Source organism: Panthera leo, chromosome C2 (assembly GCF_018350215.1).
Source record: "Panthera leo isolate Ple1 chromosome C2, P.leo_Ple1_pat1.1, whole genome shotgun sequence".
NCBI lineage: Eukaryota > Metazoa > Chordata > Mammalia > Carnivora > Felidae > Panthera > Panthera leo.
The window spans coordinates 47,789,452-47,804,800 of NC_056687.1; the positions used below are offsets into that span (position 1 = coordinate 47,789,452).

At 37.3% G+C, this 15,349-nt stretch overlaps 1 long non-coding RNA gene across 1 annotated transcript in view; it reads right to left on the reverse strand.

The window, feature by feature from the left end:
- Nucleotides 1-490: 490 nt before the first annotated feature.
- Nucleotides 491-15,349, reverse strand: part of LOC122229378 — a 29,084-nt gene continuing 14,225 nt past the window's right edge. Inside the window, exon 3 of the long non-coding RNA XR_006206969.1 lies at nucleotides 491-692. This is a non-coding gene — a long non-coding RNA (uncharacterized LOC122229378). The remainder of the gene's footprint in view (nucleotides 693-15,349) is intronic.

Sequence of the window (15,349 nt, forward strand, 5' to 3'; positions counted from 1 at the left end):
GGAAAAAACAACTTTCCTCTGAGGGTCAGGCTTTACAATATTCCCATTCTAATCCTGTGGCGGTCCATGAAATGATTCAGAACGTGGATGGTGAAATATTGTTTTATAAAGAATCTTCCTTTTTTGATTAGTGTAGAGCCTGTATCCTGCTTCCAGAGGCAGAATCCAGTTTTCTTATTCATTTTCACCTCAGTTGGAATGGAAAAACTGAAGTCGTTGCTCTGATGGCCAGAAACATCTCATGGTGCTCGCAGACCCAGTATTCGGTACAGATAGGCACAGGGGTGCCTTTTGCTCCTTTTTTGTTGATGGAAAGAGCTTCACTCCACTGAAACAGATGATTTTTAGTACAGACTAACATTGTAGAAATAACTCATACTCTTTTGGGTTTTTCTTTTTTATTGTATAAAGATTTCTCAGTTTCTTTTTTTTATTGAAATATAGTTGACATCTCAGTTTCTTTTTTATAATCAACATCCATGAGCTGGCCATAAAAATGTATTCCTCAGTCTGAGGTCAGAAACTTCCTTGAGAGGTCAGGGAGATTCCAAAAACTCTGTGAAAATTAGAACTGCAGAACTCCAAAAAGTAGGTTGGGGTGGAAGAGAGAAGCATTGCCTTTGTTTGGGAAACGTGAGCAAAGCTTCTGGATTTCCACCTTTCTTCTGAAGCTGGAAAATGAGGAAGGAAATCTGAAAGGGAGAAAGGGAGAAATGAAACAAAGAAATGACGATGGAGCCCTTTAAGTGTCCAGCCTCATTAGATACATTAGTGCATTCAATCCTCACAAAAATTCCCACAAGGTTTTCCCCTGACCCTTCTTGCCTCTTGTCAAAGCCCACTTTACATGATAAATATTAAAAGGGTAGACACATACTTTGCCTTCGGTAATGAGACTCAGTTCTAACTATAGGACTTAAGAGAAAATCTCATGGGGGGATTTAGGAAAAGATTTTCCTCCAAAACAAAAAAAGAAGCATACATGATCATGAGAAGATCTCTTTTCACCTTACCTGCCCCCTGCTTCCTACATATGAATGCAGTTATATGAGGACATGATGCCATCTTGCAACCAAGAGGCAAAAATGTTGAGGACCGAAAGTTTTTCATACTGAGGATAGTGGAATGAAGGATGGAAAGAACTGGATTCTTCATGATATTGTTGAGACCACTGATTCAGTGGCCTGGAGCCACCTACTTCTAGAGAACTTTTTATGTGAGATAAGAAAGTCCTTTATTATTTCAGCCACTTTTAGCTGGGTATTCTGTTACTTTCAGCCAAAACCATGTTAATGAATAAAATATGACTATTTCCATTTTACTCTACTAGATGTGTTTCATCCAACAGACCAAAAAATTAATTCACTGGCCATTGCAGTGGAAACAAAACATAATTGCTTTATAATCTGTTAGAAATTATCTTTTGTGCAGTCCTGTAGTTTTCAGCTTAATACATTTTCTCCTCACTGCCCTTCATGGGTGGATGATGACATGTAGCAGTCCTTAAAATGAGCATGTACCACAGATGGTAACTTTGCTTCCTATTATTTCTTGTGACCTACTTGCTGAAAGATTGGTCCCAGTCCTCAACCATTATGCTTATTATTTGGCTAACATTTTCCCCTGCAGACTGATAGAAGCTCAGAGGCTGATGCTCTGAGGCTGATACAACATACTGAATCTGTAATAATGGTCTCCTACCATAATGATGATACCAGGCTCATGGTTTAAGATACGTCTGTTCAAAATGATTGCTAGCAAAGTTATCAGTCACATTTAAGCTTCTACTCACAGATATAACATGTTACATACTGTACAGCAGTCTCAAAAAGACAAAATTATACTAGTGAAGAAGGTTAGTGGTTGCCAGGAATTCAAGATAGGGGGAGGATGTGACAGTAAAGGGATAGAATGCCAGAGGTAGTGGAACACTTCTATATCCTGATTTTATGGTAGTCACATGAATCTGTACATATGTTTACTCATGGAACTCTATACTACCAAAAAGTTCAATTTTACTGTATGGTAATTTAAAAATTAAATTTATCCAATAAAAATGGTTTATAGCCAGTCATTCTATGATAAGTCTAAACTGATTTACTTTTTCTTCTAATTGCTACCAAGAAAGAGGGGGTGATATAGTTAGCTATATCTGGGCTTAAGAAAACAGTAGCCAAGTCAAGGAAATGGAAATCTCTACCTGACTGATGCAACTAAAAATAGTGGTTGAAAGAACATTCTATGAAATAAAATTGTAATTTTTTAAAGTTTATTTATTTTAGGAGAGAGAGAGAGAGAATGTGTGCATACACTCACGCATGAGTGGGGAAGGGGCAGAGAAAGAGGGAGAGAGAGAATCCAATGTAGGATCCATGCTGTCAGTGCAGGTCTCAGTCTCATGAATTGTGACATCATGACCTGAACCGAAATGAAGAATTGGACACTTAACCAATTAAGCCACCCAGGCGCCCCCAAACTGTTATTTTTTAATTGCTGAGGCCTCTCCCAATATCTTTTGGGATAAGAATCAGAACCATTTCCTTGGTTATCAAATCTCAGGGTCCATGATCTCAACTGATGTAGAAAAAGCATTTGACAAAATTCAACACCTTTCATAATGAAACACTAAACAAATTAGAAATTACCTCAACATTAAAAAATCTGTATATGAAAAACCCATAGCTGGGGTGCCTGGATGGCTCAGTAGGTTAAGCATCTGACTCTTGATTTCAGCTCAGGTCATGATCTCACAGTTAGTGAATTTTGGGCTCCACATCAAGCTGCACACTGACATCACAGAACCTGCTTAGGATTCTCTCTCTCTCCCTCTCTCTGTGCCCCTCCCCTCTTCTCTCTCTCTCTCTCTCTAAATAAATAAATAAACTTAAAAATGGAAAAAAAAAGAAAGAAAGAAAACCCACAACTAACATCATACTCAATAGTGAAAAATGAAACCTTTTCCTCTAAGATCAGGGACAAGATAAGGATGTCCACTGTGAAATTCACCACTTCTATTCAACAGAGTACTAGAATTTCTAGCCAGAGCAATTAGGCAAGAAAAGAAATAAATGGCATACAAATTGGAAAGGAAGAGATAAAATTATCTCTGTTCACGAGTGACAAGATCTTATTTGTGGGAAATCGTAAAAATTTCACACACACACACACACACACACACACATGCACAGGATACAAAATCAACGAACAAAAATCAGTTGTGTTTCTATACACTAACAATGAACAATACAAAAGGAGATTAAGAAAACAATTTACAGTAGCATCAAAAAAAATAAAGTACTTTAGAATAAACCTAACCAAAAAGGTGAAAGATTCATACACTAAAATCTGCAAAATGTTGCTTGAAGAAATTAAAGACATCAATAAATTGAAAGACATCCCATCTTCACTTGAAGGCTTAACATTTTTAAGATGTTGATAGTATCCAAAGTTGTCTACAGGTTTAATGCAATCCCTATGAAAATCTCAACAGTTTTTTTTTTTTTTTTTTTGCAGAAATAGAAAATCCATCCTAAGATTCATATGGAATCTCCAGGGACCCCAAAGAGTCAAAACAATCTTGAAAAAGGACAAAGTTGGAGGTCTTACACTCCTGATTTCAAAACCTACTACAATGCTAGCGCAGTCAAAACAGCATGATACTGTCATAAAGTCAAACAGAATAGAGAACCCAGGATTAAGCCCTCACATATTCAGAGCTTCTTTGACTTCTCATGGGGTTATGCCCCAATAAACCCATCTTAAGTTGAAAATACAGTAAGTTAAAAAATGCATTTAAGACACCTAGCCCACCAAATATCATAGCCTAGCATAACCTACCTTAACTATGCTTAGAACACTTATATTAGCTTTCAATTGGGCAAAGTCATCTAATACAAAACCTATTTTATAATGAAGTGTTGAATATCTCATCTAATTTATTGAATACTGTACTGAAAGTGAGAAAGCAATGGTTGTATGGACACAGAATGGTTATAAGTGTATCAGTTGTTTACCCTTGTGATCATGTGGCTGAGTAGGAGCTGTGGTTCATTGCCACTGCCTAGCATCATGACAGTATTGTACCACATATTGCTAGCCCAGAAAAATATCAAAATTCAAAGTAGAATTTCTACTGAATGCATATTATTTTCACACTATTATAAAAATGAAAAGCTGTAAGTTGGGGACCCTGTGTATGGTCAAATGATTTTCAATAAGGGTACCAAGACCTTCCAATGGGGAAACGACAGTCTTTTCAACAAATGGTGTTAGGAAAACTGGATCTCCACATGCAAAAAAATAAAGTTGGATGCTTACCTTCCACCACTTATAAAAATTATACAAAAAATGGTTCAAAGACCTAGACGTTCTAGCAAAAACTATAGGACCCTTAGAAGAAAACATAGGAGAAAAGCTTCATGACTTTGGATTTGGCAATGATTTCTTGGATATGACACCAAAAACACAGGCAAGAAAAGAAAAATAGATAAATAGGACTTCATCAAAATTAAGAACTTTTTGCACAGAAAGACTATTAACAGAGTGAAAAGGTAACCCCCAGAATGGGAGAAAATATTCACAAATCATGTATATGATAAGCGATTAATATCCAGAATGTGTGTTTTTTTAATTACAACTCAGCAACAAAAAATACAAATTAAAATGGGCAAAGATTGGGCTTTTGGGGGGATGAGTCAATTAAGCCTCTGACTCTTGATTTCAGCTTAGGTCACAATCTCACCGTTCCTGAGATTTAGCTCCATGTTGGGCTGTGTGCTAATATCGCCGAGACTGCTTAGGATTCTCTCTCACGCCCTCTGCCCCTCCCCTGCTTGCACAAGTGCTAATATGCTCTCTCGCTCTCTCTCTCTCTCAAAATAAATAAACATTAAAAATAATTTAAAAAATAAGATAGGCAAAGAATTTCAATAGTTCTTTGGCAAGGATGAAAAAGTGGAACTCATTGCTGGTGGAAATGTAAAATGGTGCAGCAACTGTGGAAAATGGTATGGTAATTTTTCAAGAAAATAGAAGAAGAATTACAATATGATCCAGCAATTCTGCTTCTGGGTATATACCTAAAAGAACAATAATATATATATTATTATATTATATATAATATATATATACACACATATTATAACGTATAATAATACGCTATAGTACATAACTGTAAATACTATAATAGCCTTAAAAGCAATGTAATTCGGGGCGCCTGGGTGGCTCAGTCGGTTAAGCGTCCAACTTCGGCTCAGGTCATGATCTCACGGTCCATGAGTTCAAGCCCCGCGTCGGGCTCTGTGCTGACAGCTCAGAGCCTGGAGCCTGTTTCAGATTCTGTGTCTCCCTCTCTCTCTGACCCTCCCCTATTCATGCTCTGTCTCTCTCTGTCTCAAAATAAATGTTAAAAAAAAATTTTTTTAATAAAAAAAAATTTATAAAAAAGCAATGTAATTCTAATACATGCTATGATACAGATAGATCTAGAAGACATTATGCTACATCAAATAAGCCAGTCACAAAAAGAAATTTGTATGATTCCACTTCTTGAGATCTCTAGAGTCATCAAACTCGAGACAGAGAGTGGAATGGTAATCAGGGCAGGGGGAGGGAGGAAGTTCTGGAGATGGACAGTGGTGATGGTAGCACAACAATGTTCATGTACTTGATGGCACCGAACTGTACACTTAAAAATGGCTAAAATGGTAAATTGTATGCATATTTTACCATCACAACCAAAAAAAATCTCAAGGTCAGCGTGCCGTGCTTGGAATTTAGAATAGTAGATCCTAAAAACCCTTTTTGAGTGACTTTTACATGTGTGCTAAGCATTTGAACAAGCCAAATATCAAAAAGAGATGGAGTGATGATGGCTGTAGCTTTTAGCTGCAGTGTCTTCCAAAGAGTTAGGACAACGTGCTTGTTGTGTGAGGTTCCTGTCTTGCTAGTTTCATTGGAAATGAACAGTCTCCACATCAATGGGGAATTTTATTAACTAGGGTTTACTGGGTTCACTGAAATAGTCCCATTATTTGACAACTCCCAGAAAATTTTTCAGCCACAGACATCTTATGTCACTACATCACCAAACAGAACTCTGTCTAAGATGCTCTGTAGATAACTTAACACAAGGAATGCATTCTCCTGGGAATACACTGGAGCCTCCACATGGCCCTTAAGAAGACACTGACCTCTTTGAAAATAGGACTGCAAGATCCAGGGGACTGAGAGCGGCTTCCAGTTGCACAGATTCTTTTGAACTTTGGTTCTCAAGAAAGACTGAAAGAATCATCGGAAGACCCAAAATAGAATCTGTCACATACCAATCCTGTGAGACAATGCATGATCTTGCAGAGGCATTAAGAAGAAGGAAGACAGATATTCTGGGACTCTTTTAATGTGATTTGTTGCCTTCTAGAGACTCGAAAGACTGTGGAAAAATTCTCCTATAGGATTAAAATATATAGACCTGTTGGACTCTGTTAAACTGAAAATAATAGTTAAATCCAAGGATTAAGACTAGCACTGGGATAAAGGAGGAGTTTCTGACTCTCCAGCCTCCTTCCAGCCAGCTCAGATACCATCAATCTCCAGCCAATGCAGAGACAAAGTCTGTATTTCAAGATTTGCATCTTTGACCTCTTTCTAAACATAAAACATAAAATAGCATTGTCAGAGGTTTTAGATGGCCTATAGCTTCATGCAAGCTTCTTCAGTTCACACCAGTGAGAGTTTCCCATATGGACGAGGTCAATCCTTGACCTCTGGAATCCTCAATATGTTATTCTCAAGGCAGCTGCCTTCTTCCTAGTCCCTTATAAATTAGCTGTGCATTTTCTGGAATCAACCACATCCTTGGAAAACTGCAGCTCATCCAAGAAACTTGGCCTCCATTCTGTTGTCTCCAGAGACAGCTGTGTGAAAGTTTCAGGAGCCATAACTCAGGCAGAGGGTCCTCTGTGGTCAGCAGAGCCCCAAATTTGGGTAAAGTTTCACTTGAATATTCATTGGCGTTAGCAGTTTGGCAGAAATAGGAAAGGACTTCTAATTCCATAGGGTCAAATATCCTTCCTGAAACTAAAATGGAAAAGATGAACTGACTCATAGAAAGGATTTTGTGATAAACCTAATGTCCTGGGGCCACTTTCATATTAGTACCTCCTCTTCTCATCACTTACTTCCCTTGTGTGTCTCTTGAATAATATCATTTTCAAGGATTTAATAAAGATTTCTTTGTCAGCAGCCCAAATCAAAGCCTCCAGAGGAACTGGTATACTGTTTGAAAAATCCAGGGCCCTCAGTTCTAATGAAGTATAGGAATAAAGAGGATGTAAGGAAGAAGATGACTATTGGGGATGGTCTGAAGCCAACAGCAACCTGGGATTGGAAAGAATTAAGAGACATCAGCCCCATGGAGATATTTAAACAGAGTGAGAGTAGATGATATTAGCAATTACATATACAGATGGCAAGTTTATGCATATGAAAGGATGTTCAATATCGATATGTCATTAGGGAATTGCAAATTAAAACAACAATGAAATGCCACTACATACTTCTTTGAATGGCTAAAATACAAACACGGACAATATCAAATATAGACAGTAAAAAGTTAATGGTTGCCAAGAGTTTGAGAAAGGGAAGGTGGGATAAATAGGTAGAGCACCCAGGGGATTTTCAGGAGGTCTTTGGGACTCTCTGTACTTTCTGCTTCATTTTTCTGTAAATCTGAAATTTCTCTAAAAAGTAAAGTCTATTAAAAGAGAGAGAGAGAGAGCTGTTGATGAAAGAGGTGCCAATAGCTGTTTGCATGAAGACAGGGGCCAGAGAGAGATTTGCATCCTCTCAGTCACAGGGAGCATTTGCATCATTGTTAAATGGGAGCCAAAGTGACATTTCTCAAATAAGGTCCAAGAACCACCTCCATCCAAATCAACCAGGTTGATTGTTAAATGCAGGTTCCTGGGTCCCGCGTCAGACTACTGAGTCAAAGTCTCTTGGAGTCAGACCTGGAAGTCTGCATTTAGAACACTCCAGGATTGCTATGCACTTTAAGGCTTGGGTCCCATTAGTGTACGCTGTAACAATCTTCTATTTTTTTATTTTTGTACATATGGAGTAATAAAGAGAAGATATCTACTAAATTCTTATCAAATATATGTAACAAGCTTATGAATAATGGGGCTGGAGAGGGAAAGAGTGAGATGGACACAAGATGAGGCTGATGAACAGTCTGTTTGGAGAAGCTTGTCAGCCGGTGTTAATCAGAAATGACCCAGTGGAAGACAACTCATGAGCTTTGAGTCAAGTGATTTCCAGGAATACTTATGAAGGCACCAACCGCCCTCCTTAAAACAAAAACAAAAAAAAAAAAAAACAAAAACAAAAAAAAAAACCTAAACCAAAACAAAAACCCAAAATAAACAAGAAGATGGAAGATGAGCATTTTCCATTACAGATGTTACATTCATATATATCTGACCCTTGAACAATGTGGAAGTTAGGAACAACAATTTCCCCTCATCCTACATGGTCAAAAATCCGTGTATAACTTTTGACAATCTCAAAACTTAAATACTAATAGCCTACTGTTTATTATTGCTAATAAACAATCAATTAACACATTTTGTATATGTATTATATCCTGGATTCTTTTAATAAAATCAGTTAGAGAAAAGAAAATATTAACAAAAGAAGGAAATTACATTTACAGTACTATACTGTAAACAAATCTGCACTACAAATAGACATGTGCAGTTCAAACTTAGGTTGTTCAAGGGTCAACTGTATTGGCCAGATTGTTATTTTCTTTCCACTGGAATAAATTACTGTAATTGCAACCTAAGACTGAGGTAACAATGTAAATGGAAGTGAGAAGGAGGAAGAACAAATGATCTTCCTCATTTGACCCCCCTCAGCTTGTGTAACAAAGTAAGGTCCCTGTATGTTTACACATACTCTATTATTGTTATTTCAGCACAGCCAGATGTGTACCTGTCTCCTTCACTAGGCTGTCCACTATTTAAAGGCTCTTATTTATCTCTGGGTTCTTAGTGTCAGGGAAACAGAAGGTATTTTGTAAATACTTCTTTGGAAGTGGGGTTGTATAAATGAGAGTTAACAGAGCAAAACCTCATTTATTTAAAGCAAGTGGAGGGGAAAACTGAGGAAGGTTAGGGCCAGAGCCTGCAAAAACTGAGGAGGAAGATGGCAATTGGTCAATGGTGTTCCCAGAGCCTGAGTGTTTTGTCAGATCACAGAATAGACCCATAGTGGTGCTTGCTCTGCTAATAACTGTAGCCATTGCTAAGATTAGGCTTTTTTCTTCCTCTCCTCTAACCATTGCTCTTATTCTCACAAAAAACAAAACCAAAAACATCTCTAGTGGAACTACTCAAAAGAGCCCACAAATCAGATGTAGAAAAGTAGAGAAGTAGACATAAAAGAAATCAGATGAATTCTGTTCCTAGTGTTTGAGTTACTAACTTTGTGTAGGAAATTAGATTTGCATTTCAAGTTATTTGCTGTGTGCTAAATTTTCCTGACCTATGGTATACAATTGAGCTCTTCCAGGTTTTACAAACTGGGAGAAATTAGTTTCTGTTGTCAGTAGAATTAAGGGGTTGTAATTAGCATTTCTGAGAAATGCCCAAGTAAAATTAGAAGAGTTTAATCTAGATTGGTTATAGAGCTTGCTTTTATTTGCTCTAACAAAGGCATAGCTTAATTAAGGCCGCCCCAGAGAGCAGTAACAGTCTAAAGAGAAGCTGTAATGAAGGGGCATTCACAGTGTTACCTTCAAGTCACCTTAAATTACTTTGGAACAAGACAAATGAGTAAAATAAAACTGGGAAACGTCTTGCACTTGAAGGAGACTTATGGTTTATGAAATTATTTGATTTATATTAAACCTCAAAAGAGAAAATACCAAGTGTTGGCAAAGGTGTGTAGCAACCAGAAGTCTCATAAATTACTTGTGGGAGTGTTAACTGGATCAATTATTTTTGAATATTGTTTGGCTTATCTACTAAAACCAAACATACATACAAGCTATGACCAAGCAATCCCAGTTCTAGTTACATACCCAACAAAAAGGATTATATTTGTTTTCCAATGCAGAAAACCAGATGGTAAAACTATCCAAATGTCCATCAACAGAAAATGTATAAATAAGTTGCAGTATTTTCATAAAACTGAATACCATACAGCTAGGAAAGGGAATGATCCATAACTGCACACAGTATGGATGAATCTCATTAATATAATGTTAAGTGAAACAAGTCAGGCATAAAAGAGTTCATACTGTATGAGCCCTTTTATACAGAATTCGAGCACAGGCAAAATCTGTAATATGAGAGATCAGGATAGCAAATGTTCTTTTGTCAGAGGAACAGTGACTTGAAGGGGTATGAGGGGTGTTTCTAGGGTATGGTGGCATTCTGTCTCTAGTCCTACATGAGCATGTTCAGTTTGTGAAGATTCATCAAGCTGTAGACTTCTCATGTGTGCACTTTTCTCTATTACATGCTCCAATAAGAGTTTTAGTATCAATTGACACACAAATCCTAGGAAATTGTCAAGGAAGTTTTATTATGTTTCAATTTTATAAATTAAAAAAAATGAGACAAAAAGAAGATAAATGACATTTTCAAAGTGTTTAAGTTACTTCTCACTTTCTTGGCCAGGACTAAAACTGTGCTTTATTACATTGAAGGTGAAGAAATGTTGTGCCTTGTATTAATTGTGTTTTTATTCCCTCTTTGTAGGAAACAGCACTTTACAATTGAATGTTATGAATTATCCAATCATGTCATATATCCCAATATGAGGTAGAAAGAATGGAATATAAGTATATATCACCTCTCTTAGTAGATGTAACTATGTAGAAATTTATTACTCTAAATTTACCAAAAGAGATGACCATTTAAAAATATTCACTGGAAAATTTTTATTATAAGCAAAACTAAATAAACCAAACCAAAAAAAGCAGCCACATCTCTGGATAAAATCTGTATTTTATATATAAAATTGTATACCTAAACTCATCTTCTAGGTGAGGAAATCTGACTAGGAGAGAGCTGAAATATCTTATATGGAATTAACTAACAGGGCTAATACTAACATAAAGCAAAAGAAAAGATGATTCCTCCACACCTAGTCTTAGTATGAATCAACTTGAACAAATTTTCCAATCATACAATCATTGAAAGGAGTTAGGAAAAATTCCTAGGAGTTAGGAAATGACCAGGAAAGCCAAAGAATCTACTACTGAATGACCTCACAAGTAATGTAAAGTTAAAGTAAAAGTAAAATATTAACTTGACAATGGAATTCTAATTTATAAACAAACTCGCAGTAAATGAGATTACTCTTATCCTTTGTTAGTCTTAATCTTTAAAGTTATGACAGAGTTGGGGTGCTTGGGTGGCTCAGTCAGTTAAGCGGCTGACTCTTGATTTCTGCTCAGGTCATGATTTCATGTTTCATGGGAGAGAGTCTGAGCTGGGCTCCAAACTGATAGTGCAGAGACTGCTTGGGATTCTCTCCATCTATCTCTGCCCCTCCCCTGCTTGCTCTCTCTCGCTCTCTCTCTCTCTCCCTGTCTGTCTCTCTCTGTCTCTCTCTCCCTCTCAAAATAAATAAATAAACTTTAAAAGAAGATGACGTTATGACAGAGTTCATGCATTATATTCTTTAAAATGTCTTTTTTTCTTGATGAAAAGCCAATAAATAATTAAAATCATCTTGAGAGGTTTTTGAAAAATTTTTAAAAACTAAAATCACAACTTTTTTACTCAAAAAATTTTTTTGATGTTTATTTTTGAGAGAGAAAGAGAGAAAGTGGGGGGGGGGGCAGAGAAAGAGAGGGAGATACAGAATCTGAAGCAGGCTCCAGGCTCTGAGCTGTCAGCACAGAGCCAGACGCAGCTCAAACTCAGGAGTGGTGAGATCATGGCCTGAGCTGAAGTCAGATGCTTACCCGACTGAGCCACCCAGGCATTCCTAAAATCACAATTTTTAGCATAATAACTATTTTCTTTTTAAAAAAACAAGTTTATTTAGTTTGAGTGAGAGAGTGGGTGTGAGCAGGGAAGAGTCAGAGAGAGAGAGAGAGAGATTCCCAAGCAGGCTTCATGCTCTGCATGGAGCCCGAGGTGGGGCTCCATCTCACAAACCATGATATGATGACCTGAGCAGAAATCAAGAGTTGGAGGCTCTACCTTCTGAGCTCCCCAGGTGCCCCATAACTATTTTCATATTATCTTCCAGGTGATTAAGTGTATTTATATTATGGTAATCCTAAGGTATGTACTTTTTGGGTGACATTTCTATTTATTTATTTTTTAAGTTTATTTATTTATTTATTTATTTATTTATTTATTTTGAGAGAAAGCAAGAGTGGGGAAGGGGCAGAGAAAGAGGGAGAGAGAGAATTCCAAGCAGGCCTCACACTCAGTGCAGAGCCCAACTCAGGGCTTGAACTCATAAACTGTGAGATCATGACCTGAGCCGAAATCAAGAGTCAGAAGCTTAACCCACCGAGCCACCCAGGCACCCAGGGACATTTCTTTTTAAATGATTATACATGCTCCCTGAAATATTTGCGAGTAATAGAAGTATATAAAGGAAAAGGAAAAGTGTACCTTTTCACTCCCATTTGGGAGTAGGTACTGTTAACACATCCACATTTTTCCTTGTATACGTACACACCTACTAGTTTGTCTTTTGTTGCTACCACTTAACATTTTGTTGTAAACATTTTCCCATGTTTCTGCATAATTGCTATTTTTAAAGAAATGTTTATTTATTTATTTTAAGAGATGGAGGAGGGGCAGAGAAGGAGAGAGAGAGAGAGAATCCCAAGAGGGTCCATGCTGTCAGCGAGGAGGCTCAGGTAGGGGCTTGATCCCACAAACTATGAGATCATGACCTGAACCAAAATCAAGAGTCAGAAGCTCAACCCATGGAGCCCCCCCCACCCCAGTGCCTTGCATAATTGCTATTTTAAAGGTTACATAGCATTCTTTTCTGTGCATGTAGTAGTCAGGACTCTTAACTATATCAGGAACCCAACTTATACTAGTTAAAAAAAAAAAAAAATAGAGACTTAATGGTTCATATAACTGGAGTGGGCATGGCTGGAAGAGATGTTAGGTACGACTGGACCCAGGGCTCAAACACAGTTTTCAAGAATGTGCCAGCTCTGTCTCTCTTCATCTCTTGCCTCTGCTTGTGTGTTGGCCTTCGTTGGTCTTAGCTGGGCTTTCTCTATGTGTCTGACAATGCTAGGGTTTCATTTGTCTAGTCCTTAACCACAGACTAAAGAGGAGATCTTCTCAATCCTAAAGGAAAAGTCATAGGAAAGTATTTTTACAGTTCATTCCTAAACCAATCACTGTGGGCTGTGGAGATGGGTAATCTGGTCACCTTGGGTTATGTGTCTACCACTATGTTTAGGAGGTATGGAGAAAGTGATTAGGGAAGAGACCGCAGATACTAAACCCTGATACTATTGCAGATACTAAACCCTGAACTTTGAGGTTGTTTCAGTATCTTGGTTGGTATTAATAACCTTGAGAACATCTTCAAGGATGTTACTCCTATAGGATTTTTTCTTTATGAAAAACTAAAGTGTAATTCTTAGATCTGAGAGTATCCAACAGACATTCCTATGGCTCTTGCTGTACGTTGCCTTATTGTTTTGCAAAAGAATTGTACCAAAGATCTAGCTTATAAAAATGAGGTCCTATTAAAATTTTAAAGTTCATTTATTTGCTCAACAAATACTTGTGTAGCTATGTGCCTGGCCATATTTCCATTTTCAATTACTCAAATGATTCCTTTTCATTCAAACACTTAATTCAAATGAAATTTACAGACATAATATAAATTGTAATCTGAGGCATTATCACCCACCAGCTGTTTACCTCATTTACCCGAGTTTTGCTTTGCTCATCTCTGAATGAGAATATCTGCCAAGCTCTCTCCTCAGGGCCACTGAGGGAATCAAAGATGGAGAATGAGGGGACAAGGAGACAAGGCACTCAAGAAGTGATGAGAAGATTTTGGGGAGCCAATAAGGTAAATGTGACAGGAAATTTAAAAACTGAAAAAGTAATTTGTTAAACTCTAAAGCATGGTATGAATGTAAGACATTATGATATGGAGAGGTGTTACAATAGCAGCTTTATTTTAGTGCCAAATAAGTCATATAAATATGGCACAAAATTATAACTGTGGAATATAAAACTGGGTTTTGAAATTCTGTCACCACTTTTGCAAAAAAACATAAGGAAAAACATTTCTGAAAATGCCTCTTCCTTTAACTGGAAGTTCTTGTTACATTATGACCATTTTATTAAACGTGTAGATGAAATGATGAGTTAATAAAAAAGAGTGGATGAATTCATGTAGTTTGCTAACTTCCCTCCAAATCTGAGTTACATTGATGAGCAAGGATTATTATGTAAGTCATGGAAAACAAGGCATGTGAATTGTATTCAGGTTTTTGCATATTTGATATTTGATATTGGCCCTAGCATGCAATCAGCATATGCAATTGGCATATAAAAAGCTTAGTTTTTCTTCATTCAATTATTTACACATTCCTTTTTTTTCAGTGCCAAATAAGTTTATGGCACTATTCTGGGCATTGAACAAAAGTCAGGGTAGTATCACCCAGCCCTCAAGGGTTACCATATAACAGTTGGAGGGAGAAGAGTGTAAGCCGGTGTTTCAAATACATAGATATCTCTGGCACAAGGAAGTATTGGATAAATGTAAGTGATCTCCTAGAAGTTAGATAAGTGCAATAGAGAGACAAAAAGAATTGCATGAAAGTATTGCTGCAGTAAATGCCTTGATCAAATTAGCTGTCATGGAAATGTCGTTTGCCATTCAATAGATTTACATGCATTTCTCCAATAAGATTCGTCACTCAGGTTTTGGAAGAAAGCAGACTTTGGGGTGACTCAAATTTAGAAATCAGTCTGACAAACATGAGAGACAGTCAAAGGATCAAGAGGAACAAGAGAAGGAAACATGTCCATCTCTTGTCTAAGCTGATGAATCTTGCTGCAGAGGCAAGAGAAATCAGAAGGAGATGACTGTTAAGACAGAAAGGGATAGAAGAATAGGGGTGATGGAGGATAGGAGGAGCATGTTCAGTGCTCAGAGAGAGCGGACAGTATCAAAGGACAGAAGCTTGTGGTCAGAGAAAGGGAACTCAGGATCTCTTTTGTACTCCTAAGTCCACCTTAACATGTGTTGCCAAAGTAACCGATCTATAAACCTTAAAGTCTTGCCGCATATATTCTTAGTTTATCCTCATAATAACCAAGGTGGTAGG